The sequence below is a fragment of the Zeugodacus cucurbitae genome, chromosome 4 (assembly GCF_028554725.1).
Source record: "Zeugodacus cucurbitae isolate PBARC_wt_2022May chromosome 4, idZeuCucr1.2, whole genome shotgun sequence".
NCBI lineage: Eukaryota > Metazoa > Arthropoda > Insecta > Diptera > Tephritidae > Zeugodacus > Zeugodacus cucurbitae.
Window position 1 is genome coordinate 45,369,087 of NC_071669.1, and position 19,945 is coordinate 45,389,031.

General features: G+C 36.8%; 1 protein-coding gene across 1 annotated transcript in view; it reads left to right on the plus strand.

Moving 5' to 3' along the window:
• The first annotated feature begins 2,874 nt into the window (after nucleotides 1-2,874).
• Nucleotides 2,875-19,945, plus strand: part of LOC128921527 (uncharacterized) — a 225,529-nt gene continuing 208,458 nt past the window's right edge. The window contains exon 1 of the mRNA XM_054229405.1: nucleotides 2,875-3,437. The gene's annotated coding sequence lies outside the window, so the exon portion shown is untranslated. The remainder of the gene's footprint in view (nucleotides 3,438-19,945) is intronic.

The following is a 19,945-nucleotide window of genomic DNA, read 5'->3' on the forward strand; positions in this document are numbered from 1 at the left end:
CATAAATAAAGCTATGAAAGTAAGATTTGGTTCAAAGGATCGCACTATGAAGGGACATATTTGGATGTAATTTTTTTGGAGAAGTGGGAGTGGCCCCGCCCCTACTAAGGTTTTTGTACATATCTCGTAAAGTTATATCAACCAAACTGTATAGAGTCGTTTCTTTTAGATACAGTCTTATACAGTCCAAAAATGGAGGAAATCGGATTATAACCAGGCCCTTCTCCCATACAAAGGTTGAGTTGAAAACTACTAAAAATGCTTTAATTCAGTATAGTAAAGATGGTAGAGAATTGGTATACAAAATTGAAAATTTTAAAAACCATATCTCAGGAACTACTTGACCAATTTCAATGAAACTCGATTCGTAATATTTTCCTGGCATTCCAATGATATGCTATGTTATGTTATTCGCAACTACGCCTATTTCCCATATACCAGAAATGTGGAGTCTATGTGAATCGTTTACTTTACAATGTATAAAGCAGGTACTAATGAAGATATCGTAACAGAACTTTGCACAAATACTGCATTTAGTGTGCCATCGCCCTTCTAAATATAACCGAAATCGGACCATAAGTCTTTAAGGCCCCATATAACGAACATTAGGACGTCAATGCATCTAATAAATTTTTGACGCGAAAATGTAGGTAAGTCCCTCAGATATTTTGAAAAAATCCAGAGGGAATATCTTTATGTAATCTGCCCCTATCTCCCATATACTTTATATTAGGGTTTCCAACTTTCAATGGACTTTATACCATATATATGACGAATATGTGGGTCAAATTGTGTTTTATACTAATGAAATTAAATAAATAAATTGCGAGAGTATAAAATGTTCGGTTAAACCCGAACTTAGCCTTTCCTTACTTGTTTAATACGAAATCGTATATTTCTAGCGTCATATAGCATAATCCAATGACACTTATACTACGCGAGATATGTATAAACCACTGAAGCCATAAATTGGAAAAAGAATGAATTGCTTTTTACTAGACCTTATATCTATTATAATATGTCTCATCCAAACCAAGCCATCATTAGTGCAAATAAAGTTACTCATACGTCTAGTCACACATATGGTAGGTATGATTCAAAGTTTCGAATATGCTATTTATATATTTCAAGCATTAATGAATTAATTTTTTTTTCATCGATCTATAGGAGACTCCAAGCTCATCAGCGTATTTTTAACCTATACAGCGTATTTAGACTATACATATGTATGTACAACAAATATAGGTCAATTGCATAATTTTAGATACTTCATCTTCCAGATGACAAAATATGCGAGTTGAAATATTAAAATGAGGTTCTATACATACATTTATTGTTTTATAGTACCTTAGACTCATTCTTAGTTTCAATACAATATCAACGATTATTCTGAAATGGTTGAATTTACCCATTTTATAGATAATTTCGATGGCATAAATTTAATATTTAATAAATTAAATTTACGGCAAAATAGCATACCAAACATTAATACTACATGAAATTGAAGGCGACAACCTAGCTCTCACCAGCTTCCAATACACTCAATGTTAATGATACGTTTTACCTTTTTCTGAGGCTCTTCAGCATTACAATTTCCAGTTTTAATCGGCATAAGCTCACCCAACTTCGATATACGATTAGCAAAGATTTCACTGCAAAAGCAAACAAAGCCATTTTATTGTTCATAAAATTATATTAACCAGACAACAAAGTATGAAAATCGCTGCCCTTTTCATTATTTGTCGCCATACTCAATGCATAAATATACAAAATGAACATAAAAATCTTATGAGCTCAAAGAATAAGCGATCCATCAGGAGTTTCGACATTCTTGCTTATCAAAATTTGTATGCACATACATACTTATGTTCATTTGTATTGATTTGTGCGAGTACTTCGATTGTTTAGAACCAACTGGACCTCACACGATCGTTTGATTGATATACAAACATACATATATGTACGTATATGTACCTATCTTTATGAGTACTCAACTTATGAATATGCGGGCGTGCGTGCAGATTCATATAAAAAATATGTGTTTATTTAATTATTTCTTATTTGCTCTTATTCTGTTTGGCACTTGGTTTTGAACTATTTACACGCACTATCTCGTACATGTGCGTATGTCTGTGTATATGTATCTAAGGATTGCTATGTGAGTGCGCTTACTTATTGCCCTCATTGTTATTGTACGCTTATTTGGGTAGTGTTTTTCCCTTGTAATCTGGTATCTAAACACCCAGTGTTGGTGGGAGTGAGTAGCTACACACACACTGATGTAAATACATATCTACATATGTATGTATCATCATTGTACGCCTAGTTTACCAGACATTATGTCGACTTTTTCTACGAATTGGCCATAAATCAAATACAAACTAAATGCTAACAACAATAAAGAGCGTTTATACGTATATGTTGTTGTTTTGATGTGTTTGATGAGTTTGTGGAAGTAAATTTTGATTACATTTAAATTTTAATTTTATACCTTGCCAACTACTGTTTGGGGTGTTATAATACAGTATTTTTAAAGCAACATATTTTTCAACTATTCGAGCGATTAATCGGAGATATGGTATACGAAGCTTCTAAACTATTGAACAATTTTTGTATGTGATAAAAAAAGAAATTTTTTCAATAATTCAACAAAATACACCCCAAGTATTAATACTGCATGCTCGAAAATTTTATGAAAAAATGAAGCGACTTAACGAAGGTTTCAAGACCGGAGCATCCTCATGTAGAGACCAAGGTGGTAATCTGGTAACCGATGTCCAGGGCATACTGGGATTATGGAGGGAACACTTCTCCGACCTGCTGAATGGCAGTGAGAGTACAACATCAGGAGATGGCGAACCCGATCCCCAAATCGATGACGATGGAACAGATGTTCCATTACCCGACCATGAAGAAATTCGAATAGCAATTACCCGCTTGAAGAACAACAAAGCAGCGGGGGCCGATAGATTACCGGCAGAACTATTCAAATACGGCGGCGAAGAACTGATAAGGTGCATGCATCAGCTTCTTTGCAGAATATGGTCGGAAGAAAGCATGCCTGACGATTGGAATCTCAGTGTGCTCTGCCCAATCCATAAAAAGGGAGATCCCACAATCTGCGCCAATTACCGTGGGATCAGCCTCCTAAATATCGCATACAAGGTTCTATCGAGCGTACTGTGTGAAAGACTAAAGCCCACCGTCAACAAACTGATTGGACCTTATCAGTGTGGCTTTAGACCTGGAAAATCGACAACTGACCAGATATTCACCATGCGCCAAATCTTGGAGAAGACCCGTGAAAAGAGGATCGACACACACCACCTTTTTGTCGATTTTAAAGCTGCTTTCGACAGCACGAAAAGGAGCTGCCTTTATGCCGCGATGTCTGAATTTGGTATCCCCGCAAAACTAATACGGCTGTGTAAGTTGACGTTGAGCAACACCAAAAGCTCCGTCAGGATCGGGAAGGACCTCTCCGAGCCGTTCGATACCAAACGAGGTTTCAGACAAGGTGACTCACTATCGTGCGACTTCTTTAACCTGATGCTGGAGAAAATTATAAGAGCTGCAGAACTAAACCGAGAAGGTACAATCTTCTACAAGAGTGTACAGCTCCTGGCGTACGCCGATGATGTTGATATCATCGGAAGCAACAACCGCGCCGTTTGTTCTGCTTTTTCCCGCATGGATAAGGAGGCGAAGCGAATGGGTCTGGAGGTGAATGAGGACAAGACGAAATATCTCCTGTCATCAAACAAACAGTCGGCGCATTCGCGTCTTGGCTCCCACGTCACTGTTGACAGTCATAACTTCGAGGTCGTAGATAATTTCGTATACCTGGGAACCAGCATCAACAACACGAACAATGGCAGCCTCGAAATCCAGCGCAGAATAACTCTTGCCAACAGGTGCTACTTTGGACTGAGTAGGCAATTGAACAGTAAAGTCCTCTCTCGACGAACCAAAATCAAGCTCTACAAGACGCTTATCATTCCCGTCCTGCTTTACGGTGCAGAAGCTTGGACGATGTCAACATCAGATGAGACAACACTAGGAGTTTTCGAGAGGAAAATTTTGCGCAAGATGTATGGTCCTCAGAACATTGGCAACGGCGAATACCGCAGACGATGGAACGATGAGCTGTACGAGTTATACGACGACATTGACATAGTTCAGCGAATAAAAAGACAGCGGCTACGCTGGCTAGGTCATGTTGTCCGAATGGACGAAAACACTCCAGCCCTGAAAGTGTTCGATGCAGTACCCGCCGGAGGAAGCCGAGGAAGGGGAAGGCCTCCACTCCGTTGGAGGGACCAGGTGGAGAGCGACCTGGTTACACTTGGGATCTCCAACTGGCGCGAACTGCGAAGGAGAGAGAGAGGTGGCGCACTATCGTCGATTCGGCTATAACCGGCTAAACGGTTGCAACGCCAATCACATACATACATACACCCCAAGTGTGGGTACGCTATGGTAAAACAAAGTGATTACTACGTCATTAAAGTTGTGTAACTGATTGCTATAAATTTACTTATGCCACCTGTTTGTTCGATTCACCAATTTTCAAGGTTTTGGCAAATCATATACTTCTAATCTTATTTGGTTTCATCTAAAGTAAGGAAACGTATTTGAATTGAACATTACCAAATACATATGTATTCATTTGAATGCTCTCAATTAAAATGTCTAAAGTTAACTTATCGACTAAATCCAAAAATATTGTTCGCTATTTTGAATTAGATTGTGCAAATTTATAAAAATATCGTAAATTCGTTAAGGACCTTAGGTTAACTTAGCGTCAAAACTCCAAGAGTTGCAATATTCTTCTTGATTTATCGATTCAATTGAATAGAAGAGCCGGGGTAATAATCGAACTAAATATAAACATCAGCTAATTTGAACTTTATTTACATTCATTAATTAAATATTAATATTTTGAGCTGGATAATAGATATCCATAAACTTTGTAGATAGATAATAGGAATTTTAAATCAGTCTACATAAATGCCCGATGTGGTCCAAATAAACATAACGAGAAGACCATTTCCATTAGTTTCATTTCCACGGTGAACGGAAAATCCTCGGAGTAATACAAGCAGACCAAAGGCAATCAGCACCAGAAATATAGAAGGAAGTATTACGCAGTCCAGGGTGTAGTTTGCATCATCAAACCATTCGAAATGTGCTTTATAAGAATGGGTACAAAACCAATAAAACCTTTAATAGAGACTATAATCAAAATTGTTATTCGATTATCCGTTATGCTTCAGATCCCGACCATCACGGATAATCGAGTCCCGACTGCAATTGAATAGTATTAATTAAGAATTATGTTAGCTGCATATTCGGTCGATTCGGTCCCATCTAAATTCAGTGCCTCCTTACGCGTTTATTTTACTTTTTTTATTTTACGTAAAAAAAAGTGAAATTTCAATCTTCCGCTCTAGTATCTTTTATGATTTACGTTGAAGTTTCCGTGCGCATCTCCACTGAGGTGATCAGGTGTTTTGTGGCATGAACAGCGGATACACGCGGATGTAAATGTGGCAAGCACAAACTCGCGCACATTTGAAGACCACAATTCTATCTGTAATTATTAAATTGAAATACGCGGAAGTGTGTCTGGAAAATTTTATGAATGTAAAATTTATGAATGAAATTTTTTGATGAACGCCAACTGATCAGAAACTCAATGAAATTCGCTTTTCTGCGAAATTAGCATTTCAAAAGACGAAGTATTCGTGCGTTTTTCGCTTTTCAGAAAATTTACTGAATCTGTTGTAAATATGTTTGTTTGTATGTAGGTATGCAGTTGCATGGGCACTTAATAACTGTTTGTATAATTTGATGTGATGCGCGAGTGCTAAGTAACGTATTGTAAAGTGGAAAATGCACCTGGTAGTGTATGTATATACATATGTATGTAAATATCGATAAAATGTTTATATCAATTAAATCAGTTGATTATAATCACAAATTTATTATTTGCTTAGTTGGATGATGTCTGCAGTGCGCGCTTGTCGGAAATGATGACTGTGAGGGACGATCGTGCGTTGAAGGCGAATACATACGCAACAGGTGTACAATTTTCAAGTTACACTTTTGTATTTGTTTTTGTAAATAGTAGAAATTCTACATACTTACATATACATATAGATAATTTAGAATATACATACATATGAATAAGTCGCAAAAACACACGTGAAGTTACTTCTAAATATATATACACACGAAGGTACATTTGTATATATTATATGAATATATGTATGTGCATATGTTTGTCTACAAGTAAATACATATGTATGTATATGCACTCGCTCGCATGTTATTTTTAAAGACGCATTGTTTACAATAGAAATTGTATTTGAATGCAATTTATTGCTGGTGCGGTGTGATAAATCGTGCATCGAAAAGGAGTTTAGTACGATAAGTATCTGGTAAATGACGCTACGAACGATAGCTAGCGCCATATCCCACTGAGACAAAGCGATACGACGTAGAAATTCGAATTCTAAAATCAAAATTTCATATTTCATACGTATGTGATTTTAAAAATAAATTCATATATGTGAATTGAGTGCGAGTGGATGTGAATTTAGTAGAGAAAGATTTGATAAAATAATAAATGATCGCCACTTCCAAAATGAAATGAATATATGAAAGCAAGAACTAAGTGATGCGGTTGAATCCAAACTTATTAAAGTTATATGATTGTAACAGAATATCATTTAGTTAGAATTACACAAACACAGTTATTCGACAGAGTCATCTTTCTCTTAACAGCTACTGGAAAGATTAGCGAAAGGGACACCCAAGCTTACTTTACATAAATCAAGTTTCCAATGTCTGATTGGAGTATCGACCAAATATATTGCTAATTTAATCTACACGTAGAAACGTGCCATATTCTATTGAATATTAAGGTTAGATCAGCTTTATAATAAAATTAAGAAATCAACATACATTAGATTACACTGAGGAGCGGATCCTCACGAAAAGTTTCACAAGGTTCCAACTTGGTCAGCTAAGGATATCGGTCCTACAAATTAGTAAGAATCAAAAATATTCTTACAACGAAGGGGTTTGAGCTTGCCATAAATTTCTTGAGCCGGCTCATATCAATTCCAGAGAATTATCTGGTTTCGCCCAAGGTATGACGGTTTCAATCTAAGTCTAACAACATCTGGACAGTTAAGGTAAAAATATTGAGGTTTCCATCTCGTCTTTCTCCTTACAATTTCACCGATTTGCGTCCATCACAATTTTTAATATCACGGATGGATAGTTTCCAATCAAAACGCCTACAATTGCGGCATGGAGAACCTCGATGAGAGCAAATAGTTTAATGTGCACTGGGCCTGAAGGATCTATCAGCCTCACATGCTGGTTGCTAACCAACTATTACTCAAGCGATTTCCATAGATCTTACACTAGAACAAAAGAGGAAAGGGGAAGACTCGTTACCAGTCTAATGAAATTGGATCAGGGAAGTCAAATTCCAGCGATTCTGCTATGGTAATGTTGGTTGCAAGTCTGGTAATGAAATAACTGGATGCAATTAACGATGAGGTTAAATAATAAACAATCTCTACCATGATCGATTCTCTTACCTCTAAGGGAATCGATGAAACATTTCGTATGTATGTAATTAGACATAGCGGCATAAAGGCAGCTCCTTTTCGTGCAGTTAAAAGCAGCATTAAAATCGACGAAATGGTGGGGTGTGTCGATCCTCTTTTCACGGGTCTTCTCCAAGATTTGGCGCATGGTGAATATCTGGACGGTTGTGGGTTTTCCAGGTCTAAAGCCACACTGATAAGGCCCAATTAGCTTTATTCTTTCACACAGTACGCCAGATATAATCTTATAGGCGATATTTAGGAGGCTTATCGCACGGTAATTGGCCAAGATTGTGGGGTCACCCTTTTTATGGATTGGACTGAGATTCCAATTGTCTTATATAAACAATTGTTATTGGCCTAATATAACCGAGTTAATAGAAAAACAGATTATAACAATTCAATGCGTGACCCACATAATCCATTGAATCGAATTTTTGGAAATTTTGTGAGGGCGTTGAGAAAACTTTTTTCAAAAAAAGTTATGGATCTTGAAAAAACTTTATACTGAGAACTATAATTCGAAAAAGACATACATGATAAATACTCGCGACTAAGACCGATTTCACACAGGCAATTCCTGTTGCGGCAATTCTTAGTTTTATAGAGGCGAGAGAGAGAGAAATTCTCCTCTCTTCGTCGCCCCCTCTCCTATAAAACTAAGAATTGCCGCAACAGGAATTGCCTGTGTGAAATCGGTTTAATCAATCCGTAAAACAAAACTTCAAACTTTATAGTGCTCTTTGATGATTATCCCGTTAGTAAGCGAACTGTTTCATAATTACACATATTTATTTGCTTAAACTTTGTTTCGTTCGACGATTACGTCGATCACCAATCGCACCAATCGCACCAAAGAACACTGCACAAGCCTGAAGATTTAGATTGGAACATAGAAAAAGGAGACACGATTTGTAAATAAAACCGAATAAACAAATAACTTATGCTATTAAAATAAATAAAAGCTAAACACATACAGACACCGTCCGTTGTTTAGCTGAATGGAACGGTTGGCAGATTTGATTCGAGTACATCGCGGCCACAGTGACGAAATGCGAAACGGTAACTGCGATCGCAGTCATATATATGTATGTTTGTCTGCATTTGAGATGAAAGTCGTGCATACGACAGGCAACCAGACAGGCAAGACACGTGCTGTGGCTGCAACAAAACTGCAATAAGCAACTGTAAACCAACAGAAAATCTGATTAGAAACGATGAAATTTACAAATTGAGGCATTTTGACGGCAATGATTTCATCAATTGGTTTATTCAGGGGTTATGTTGATTATATGGATATCATATTCACACAATGTCGCAATTATATCTCCCTAAACGTTATAAAATGCTGCACTCTGAGCTACTCAAAGCTTTATATCTACATGTTTGCTCCGACTACGCCATCTGGCGGTATTCAATATAAAAACAAAAATATAAAAAAAAATAAAAAAAAAATTGCAAACAAATACAAATAAAGTATGCTTTCTTAGAAGTTTTCACCTCACCCACCTCACTTATCGCTGGTTCATTCGCTCCAGCGCTATGATCATTTGTTTGCACTGGCGCTTTGGCAGCGCCACCACCAGCACCAACAGCAACATCAACACCTAAACTACTATCAACACCAGCGCCGGCGATCAGCGTCGATCATCATTGTTGGCGAATATCTCACAATTTTTGAGTTAATCAAAGATCAAAGCGCGGCAGCACGTCTGTGGTGTCAGCATGCCAGCGCCTCGAAGTCAATCAAAACAAATCCGCGTCTACTCCACCATTGCAACGTTATTGATCGCTCGTGATCATAATTTTTATGCAGCGCCCCCTTTTTAACCTTTTTTTCCGCCAATATTTCATCTTTGAAATTTTAGTATTCTTTGGTGCCTGCGGTTGCTTCCCTTTTGGCGTACTTATTAATATTGAGTTGAAGCGCCTGCTGGTGTGGTAATGCCGCCGCATTTTGTTGTTGGCTCATATCATCATGAAAATCGATCATAAATTTGTAACAAAAGAAATTTGTTTTTGCATTAAATTTTATGGGAGTTTTTATTAGAATGGTTGCTTCTTTTAACTGGCGCCTAAACTGGAGTAACCTAGAACTCGTTCAATTGTTTGGCAAAGTACTCTATATGTATGTACATACATATGTTTTTAATAACATTATTATAAATATGTGGCGATATGATATATATGTATGAAAAAAAGGTATTGATCGGTCTCAAAGAAGCAAGATCAACCATAACATCTTTTTATCTATTTACAAATAAAATTTGCTGATTGTCAGTTCGGCCAGTTTTGGACAATACAAGACTTATATTCCATCAGGACAACGTCAGGCCATACATATCGATATTCACTAGACAGAAGCTCCGGAAGCGTGTTTGGTATATTCTTTTGAATCCACCTGACCTGGCACCAAGTGATTACTGCCTGTTCGTGTCTATGGCGAATGATGTTGTTTGTACAAATTCGCCTCAAAAATAATCTTTAAAGATCGACTACGAATTTACATTCAAAAGCTCAACAAGTTGTTGATCAAAGCGGTGCATAATTGACCTAAATCAGATCATTCTATTTCTAATAAATATAATTTAATTGAATGCAAAAATTCTGCTGAATTCTGTTTACTAGACTAGACTAGACTTTTATACTCTCGCAATTTATTTATTTATTTTTATTAATATAAAAAACAATTTGACTCACATATTCGGTATATATATGGTATAAAGTCCATTGAGTTTGAAAACCCTTATTACATATTATTGGAAGAAACATATTCCCTCTGAATTTCTTCAAAATATCTGAGAGACTTTCTAATATTTTCGGTAAAAAATTTGTTAGAAGCACTGAGGTCCTCATATTCGATATATAGGGTATTGAAAACTTATGGACCGATTTCGATGATTTTTGCAAGGGCGATGCCACTCTTTAAATGCAGTATTTTTGCAAAGTTCTGTTCCGATATCTTCACTAGTGCATACTTTATATATTGTAGAGTAAACGATTCAGATCGTCTTCAAAGTTCTGGTATATGGGAAGTAGGCGTGGTTGTGAAGCGATTTAGACTATTTTCGCTACATATCATTGGGAAGCTAGGAAGATATTATGAACCGAATTTTATTGAAATTTATTGAAATTGGTCGAGTAGTTTCGGAAATATGGTTTTTGACCTATAAGTGGGCGGAACCACGCCCATTTAAAATTGTGTATACCATTTTGAGTGCAGCTGTTCTGTACCACCTTTATAATGAAATTTAAGGTTTCCGGTGAACTTCCTTGCAGAATTAAAGCGTTTTTAGTAGTTTTCAACGTAACCTTTGTATGGGAGGTGGGCGTAATATCCGGTTTCCTCCATTTTTGGACTGTATAAGATAGTACCTAAAAGAAACGACTGCAGAAAGTTTGGTTTGTATAGCTTTATTGGTTTACGAGATATGTACAAAAAAATTAGTAGGTGACGGGGCCACGCCCAATTCCAACCAAATTACATCCACATATCCCCCTTCACAGTGATCCTTCATACCAAATTTTATAGCTTAATTTATGGCTTAGATATAGCTCTTTATATGTTTTCGGTTATTGCCATTTTGTGGCCGTGATAGTGGTTCTTTTACGCCCATGTTTGAACTTAACCTTCTTATGGTGCCAAGAAATACGTCTTCCAAGTTTCATCAAGATATCTAAATTTTTACTCAAGTTACAGCTTATACGGACGGACATACATCCCGATTTGAACTTTACTCATCACGCTGATCATTTTGATATATATAACTCTATATCTAACTCGTTTATTTTTAGAACTTACAGCTAACCGTTATGTGAACAAAACTATAATACTCTCTTTAGCAACTTTGTTGCGAGAGTATAAAAACTTGAAAAAGTGAGAATAAAGATGCTGAAGCCGATTAATCGGTCGGACTCTATTGGAAATGTTGATGACAATTTTCCGGATTGTTCGCAAATCATCGTTTCCTCACGATTCCTCGAACTCCACCTGACATCATCTACACGAACATATGTAGCACCATATTATTGTAATTAATTGTAGTTGATATAATGCATCATACGAGGGCTGCTATATATATTTCTGGGCTAATAATGAAAATAGGAATATTTATCAACGAAAATGGTTTTATTGTTTTTCAAAATATTCTCCATAAAGATTTATACATTTTTGCATGCGCTCAAACCAATTTTCGAAGCACTTTTTTTGAGCCTGTCTTTGAGCTATCGTCGGCCACGATTGAATTCGTTGTACCAGTTTTTCACAGAGCTATAGGATGTTGCTTCATAGCCATACAAAAATTTTAGTTCATCGATGCACTCTTGTCGCGATAATCCACGTCGAAAGTTGTGAAAAATGATCGCACGAAAATGTTCCCGAGTTAATTCCATTTTTTGGCCGAGATGAATTTTTTAATTCCCTGTAAATAAAACAATTCGCGATTAAATGACAAAACGTTCTGAGTGATGTTATGCTAAAAAATGTCAAACTTTTGAATGGAAATGTCAGATTGCACCTGGCAACACTTAGTGTTGCCTAGGTCAGAAATATATATAGCAGCCCTCGTACTTCTTCTGTGACAAAATCGACCGATATAAGTTCGACAATGCAAAATATGGGAGCTATAAATAGGCTTCCGGACACCACGTGGTTGGGTTCGTGTTTTGTAAATTGAACGGTTCCAAATACCAGCAGGAATAATCAATTCTGTTGTTTTGATCGTACTTCAGTTGTAATCTATTCATTCTTATCAACTTGAGTTCATCGTCATCGGTTATTGTACGACCTGACTTCTAAGCAATTTAAGGAATGGTGCTTTCGGAATAATAAGCGACTTGTACAGTTTTAGTTCGTCGAGGGATGCCTTTATTTTTCAATTGCCTATCCAGTCCAAATAGCACTTGTTAGCAAGAGTGTTTCTCCCTTGGATTTCAAAACTGATATTGTTGGTGTTGTTGATGCTGGTTCAAAGATAGACAAAATTATCTAAAATTTCAAAGTTATGACTGACAAAAGTGATGTTGTTATCATTGTCAATCAATATAATCAATATCTCTATTTAGCTCTGCAGCTCATATTATTTTCTTCAGCAATAGATTGCAGAAGTCACAGAATAGTTATAACGAATAGCTCTGAGAACTCTCATACTAGGACAGTATTGATCATGTATTCGATTTAAATTACTAAAATGTAAATGTTGAAATTAACTACTGATTTTTCCTTCATTAAAAATGTTAAAAAGTTTTTTTGTTTTTTAATATAATAGAAGAGGTTCATATGATCGCTGCAGTTGGATAATAGAAGATTAAGATGTTGTTTTGGGCACCTCGCATTCCTTTAAAAACTATCTCTCGAGTTTTCGCAAATTTACCATTAGTTTGATTATATTTCAAAATTTAAACACAATGTGTCTAACAATTTTTGCATAATGAATAAATGTATATTTTTTCTATATTTACATACTTACTATACTCTCACATCCAGAGATAATTTATTAACGGGCTTAAAATAAGCAACTCCAGAGTCTTCTTCTTCTTAATACTTCGAAACTGCGCATAAACTGCGACTGGCGCCAATGCCCACTTACACTTCCACTGCGCGTCTGCGCTGGCCCCCATGGCGTTTATTGAAGTTTTAAACAAACTGAAATGGCTTTTCAAATATAAGCAAAAATTATCGCTCATTATAAAAATACCGCAAACAAAAACAAAAGCAAAGCACATGATTATGACCTAACTTTAGCACATTTATTATCTAATCGATGTTGATGCAGCAGAAGCAGAAGCAGCAGCAGCACTGCAGCTCTTACCTTATTATCACATACACCGCCGGATTGCACGCGCACACATACACACACGCGCGCGTGCACCGAAGGAATATTGTAAACATTGAAGCGCAATGCACCGGCGTCTGTATCCCACCAGGCGAATTGCTGGATTTATCGCACCGGAGGGTGGTCGCATTGCACCGAAAACACTTGAAGCTGGGCGAGACATTTGCCATTTACCAGGCAATTTGGGCAGCTGATGAGCGTCAGCGGCAGAGCCTACTGCGCGCCCTCAAAGCCGACGGTGGCTAATGTTGCCACCGCCTCCACCCGCCTGTTGCATGCGCTCACTTACTCGAGTTCGGTTGCAGTGTTTTGCAGTGGTGGCACAGCATGTTGCCGTCGTGGCAATGCTCGCGCGGTCTGCGTGAAAAGAAGGAAGTAGCAATTAGCGAATTCACAGCTTCCTGCTGCCTGCCGCCGAGCCTCACATGTGTGTGTGTATTGTGGCGAGCTGTTCTAATCCTCAGTGGATTTTCGCTTTCTTCACTCTGCTTAAGGCGTTAAGAATCGATCAACTTTGGCATCTCCTCTGATCGCTTACACATGTGGCCAGCGCGTATGACGCTGATTAACGGATTCGGGTTAGGCAAAAGGAGCTAATGTTAGCGCTGCATATTAATCTCTTCGACATGTTTGGGATTTTCAGTGCGCCGAGTGTTGGTTCGTCTTGGCAGTGATTGCGTTGGCTCGCATGGAAAAGCCGAAATATGAAAGTACTTTCACATGTATGTGTATGTGTGCTCATCACATATGGTGTTGCCAATATCTATTTTGCTTGCACACATGCATACATATTGAATTTACCTTCAGTCTGCATTGTGTCAAATACTGACCACTGACAGTGACTACCCTTTTGCGCTTTGTTGTTGTTGCTGCTGCTGCTGCGTGCTTGGACAATGATAAATCGGTGAATGTTGGGCGCTCCAACAATAGCACTTGAAATTCTTCATTTCTCTGTTTTCTATTTTATCACTCATTCATTCACAAAAATGCTGAGCGCACCGTAACTCCTCAGCATATCGCAAACACACGCACACCACTGTACTTCCATATACCAATATGTATGTTAATATGTATACATCTAAATGCTAAGTGTTTGACCGTGGTCATTTGTTGAATGTGAACAGGAAGTTTATTTAAATTAACTATCAACGAAAATATTCAATATATGCTGGCGGCCGCTTAACACCGCTGGTGGTCACATGAAAAAGTGTGGCACAGCAAGCGGAAGAATAAATTCTCAATTGCCACAGCACATACGTAAGTGAATATATTTATACTTACATATACACAATATAATTTAAAAAGGACGTACGTACGGTATATACTCGCACATATTTATGTATTTTTAACACCTTTTTCGTGATTCGAAGAGGAGTCAGGTGAATTGAATTATGAATTCCTTTTTTTTTCATGGCGAATACAATTAGTACAAATATTGATGAGAGCAAATTAATTAATTTTGAAGGCATTCAAAATAATTCACATTTTTTTATGGCATGTAGATTTGTGTAATCCTTTCGAATTTGGTGGAATTATATATTGTAATATGTGCTTAATGATTATATATACTTTTATACCTTTGGATAATTTTTTTATGTATGTATATACTAATTTTAGAAGCCTATTTTAAGTTCCTTAATATTCTCCAGAACAATGTGTACAAACTTCTCAAGGTTTCGAGAAAATTTCAAAACTAATTTAATTAAGGAGTGTCTGAAAAACTTTATAATAAGTTTTGTCTCGAAACCAAATCACTTTATATCTAAGAGAACATGTTCATTCTATGAAGGTGTAATGTATTGGTTACATTGACGTAAGGATAGTGAAAATACTACGAAAAAATGTTCGTAAATTTTATTAAGAATCTCACGCAATAAACGCTATATTCGGCAAAAAAATATCCAGAATGAAGAAAATAATTAGATTATTAAATAAATCTGATTTCATGTGATCCTCAAAATGCTTACTAACTTTATATTAATAAACTTTATTCGTGGGAACATCAAAATGTTAATAAATTTGACTTTTCTGTTACACATCAAGATGTGAACAAAGCTGACTTCACGGGACCAGTTATAATGAGAACAAACATGATATCACGTAAGAGATGTTTTTGATCAAATTGTACACTAACCCCAACCAGAGGTCATTGACATTGTATAATGTAAACAAACTCCAGTCTAATGTCGCTGAAACCTCGGCCCCAGATATACATATACAAGCCCCAAACAAAGATCATTGACAGCGACTCAAAATGTAAACAAACCCCAAAAGGCCATTGACTCCGAATCAAAATTTCAACAATCCCTGAGGAAAGGTCATTGAGGACGGTCCAAAAATCGAGCATATACAAACCAAAAGTCAAAAATAATGGGCTCCGACCCAAGAAGTAAACGCACCCATTCCAGGTTCATTTACTTTGACCAAAGCGTAAACTAATCTTGAAAAAAGCTCATTGCTACTACATTTTATTTACTTATATATTTTACTTCATATTCGAAATTCGATTCGAATTAGCGTTGTACCACGAGGAACTTCTTCTTGCATATATTTTCGGTATAAGAATAGCAACAGATACTGAGGTCTTGAAATGCTATAGTCCGATTTAGATTTTTAGACGAACAATGCGATGATACCAAGGCAGTGTTTGTCCAAAATTTTATTATGATATCTTCATTGGTGCTTGCTTTATATATTGTAAAAACGAATCAGATTGAATTAAATATTTTGTTATATATATATGAGGTTGTGAACCTATGTATTTCGCCCATTTCAAAATCTAACATCAGGATGCAAAATCGAATTGAAATTTGTCGATTAGTTCCTGCGATATGGTTTTTTATATTATCTGTTCGATCATTGCCATAAAATTTAGTATTTCTGGTGTTTTTGTTAGAGATTTAAAGGACTTTTTTGCCCGTTAGTTATACTAGTACCGAAATCTCGTTGTTACGGAGTATGCATACGTCGTTTGAATTTTCGGTTGAACCCTCAGTTCATGGTTGCGGCATTCTGTTACTTGAGTATGATGGGTTGACACTCACCAGAAATGACTGGCGTGCTAATGTCTCAACTGCCTACGTCCCGTCATGACAGACGCCTGACCAATAACGAACAACTCTTTCCCTCATTTTTCAATTTTAATTATACAAAGATATTACACATAAGATCAAAAAGGTGTTAGTATCCAAAATTGTTTCAATTCAGGCTTGAAATGTTTTGTGTTCAACCAATATTTTGATATGAGAACTTAGACGTATTTTCTAGTATTTAAAAATGCTGATTAGTTATTCCATTTCAAAATTGAATGAATTATGCATGACCAAAGAAATTAGCGCCTCAAATCAACACGCTAATAATGAGCTTGTGATATGTGCAGCAAAATTTATCGTTTCAGTCAACAACAAATGTTTTCCAAATTGTTGATTGCTTGTTCATAATTCAATAATATTGCTGTTGTGTTGTGGCGTTACATTTCAATGATAACTCAGTTGTCGATTGCAATGTTGTTCAATCAATTGCAAGTAAATGAATTAGGCGATAAAAATGCTTCCTACAACACACCCTTCGCATAAGCACCGCACCAACAATTTTTATGCTCAACAATTTATTACATAATTTTTAACACAACTCGTTATTGCTAGCAACATTTTTATTTATGTAAATATGTATGTGTGTGTATGTGTAAACAGATGAAGTTATTTCTCCACACACACATAATTTTACCGTAAGAAATCGTAAATTTTCAATAACAACAACTATTGGACGTTTGGTACACACATAAAAAAGCTCAACAATCTTATTGCCCAGCAATTAGTTTGAAATTCCAAAATAGTTTTCCAACTCTAAGTATTGTTGTTGCTGGTTGTTGTTGTTGTTATTATTGTTAGCGCATAAGTGTGAACGCATCATTATCACACGCTTGATTTATGCGCACGGAAATCGCAGACTTTTGGACGCAGCATGGGTTGTCTGCCACAACACCAAACAACAACACCCGCAACCTCCGCCCCAACCAACTGCAATGCAGCGTAACTCCACCACACACATACACATCTGTAATGCTATTTGGTTAGCAGCTGACAGTGTGGCTGGTGTGGTTGAGTTGTATTGGCGCTCCACACAGCTAGACGATGTGTCTGTCGGCCCCAAGTGCCCCGTCATATGAATGTGTGTGTGTGCGTGTGTGCGTGAGCGTATTTAGGAAACGCGTTGAGTTATAAGCGCAGCCATTAGTTGCATTGGCAGCGGGGTGTTGGCGACGGTATCGGCGGCGGTGGCGCATGTTATTGGCAAGTGCCGGCAATGAATTTAATTTATGTGTATTTAAATTGAAAACAAATTAAACGGCACATCATTGCCACCTCAGAATTTATTTCGTACGTTCGTTGCAGCATATTTTCTTATGTAAATATGTATGTATGTATCTATGCTTCAGTGCTACAGCGCCTGTGTTAACTCCCATTTGGTAGCTAATCAAGCTAGCGCTTAGCCAAATGAGCGATGGCTGCTTCTTTTCCAATAAATTTCACTTTCCTCATCAGACATTCAGTCAGCCAGCCAGTGAGCTCGCCAGAAATCGCGTTAATGTCTTGCCATTTTCAATTTCCATTTTCCACTCCATATGCGATTTTCTCAATTTCTCATTCGCTTTCTGCCTCTGTTTCTGTTTTTACAAATTTGGGTTAAATAAACAAATATATTTTGGAAAAGTTAAAGCTACAAAATTGTGCAGATTAATGTTCGAATGCAGCAGCGTGAAGTTGTATTTCGACGTGCGGCAATTGGAGCAGCTGTGAAATTGGACTGCACTTCATCAGTTAATGGCTTTCGCATTTTGTGGTCATAATGTCAAGCATATGTACACCTGAGTTCTTAGTTCCAGACGGTTATGATTACATAAGAAGAAGCTTATTTGTAACAAGCAAGGGATACTAGTAGCCATTGCAGTATAATGTTTTTAGAGAATATATCGAGGAATCATATCCCAGCGGAAACAAAATATAAAATTATATATTTATACATAGAAGCAGGTTCCTGACCTGGCAAGTTCTCAATTTACCTTCCTCTTTCTCCCACTTCCCTTAATGCCTTTGATATCCATTATGGAAAATCGGTTGTTCTATGGAGTGCATTCGATTTGTTTAAACCCATTTATAGTTAGAGCTAACCTTCAAAATGCACGAGTTCTTGAATAATTGGAACATGCGATTGATGATATAACGCGTGATCCATGTAGAGGTACTTTTTTCAATAGTCTTTTTTGACAAATCACGCGTGCGTCGTGCCAAGTTGTCATGTTATTTTTGGTCAGTATAGTTTTGCATTTCATTATAGAAAGACTTACACCGGAACAACGTTTACAAATTGTTCAATTTTATTACGAAAATTCCACTTCTGGTGTGGTTTGTTGCCGGTGGAATCATCGGCCATATTTCTTCAATGGCGTCCGTTATCGCGTCATGATAACCGACTATTTGACGCCTGCAATCGATCGGGGCGACATTTGGTTTCAACAAGACGGCGTCACTTCCCACACGTCGCATCAATCAATTGTTTATTTAGAGAACACTTCGGTGAAGAGATAATTTCATGTGTTGGCCCTGTCGATTGGTCACCAAAGTCGTGTGATATCACACCATTAGATATTTTCCTGTGGTGATATGGAAAGTCTAAAGTTTAAGCGGACAATCCTAATTGATTCAGGCCTTGGACCAAAACATCATGCGCGTCTTTCACCAGTTACCAGTCGAAATGCTCGAGAATTGTACTCAACGGATGGACCATCTGAGACGCAGCCGCGGCCAACATTTAAAAGAGATAATCTTATGTCTTATTATGTATAATGCCAAAGAATGTTCTTACGAATAATAATAAACATTCCCCACTAAATATGAATTTTCTGTTTTTCTTTAAAAAAAATTAGGGAACCTCGAAATGGATCACCCATTAACATTTTGTTTTAGTAATTTGAAAAATTGCTTTATACCAGACCATTCGTAAGAGGTTTACTAAATACACTACAGGTATAATAATCGAAGGTGATGTCGCAGTGAAAGTCAAGAAGAGACTATTATGGACAAAAACTTCAAAAGATTCACAGATAGAATGAAACATGTTATCATTTATGAGTATTTGGATATTCAAAAGTCCAGTACAAAGAGAAAACAAGGTGTTGTGGATAAACCAGAGTTTTTGCGTCGATCTGTGACAATGGATGAAACCAATAATTCACTTCGAAGTCCAACTGACAGTCATCTGAGCGTACTACTATAAATAATATTACCTTAATAATCTACGTATCATTTTTGGAACGTTTGAAGGACAAAATCGCGGAAATCGGTTCAATTTTAAAAAGAAAAATTTCGATTTCATCAGGACAGGTTACGAAGACAAAATTTTATGAAATGAGATAAATTTTAAGTAAAAACAAATCATCGCTTTTTGTATCGAAACTATAATAGATCGATATAATCGATATTGAAT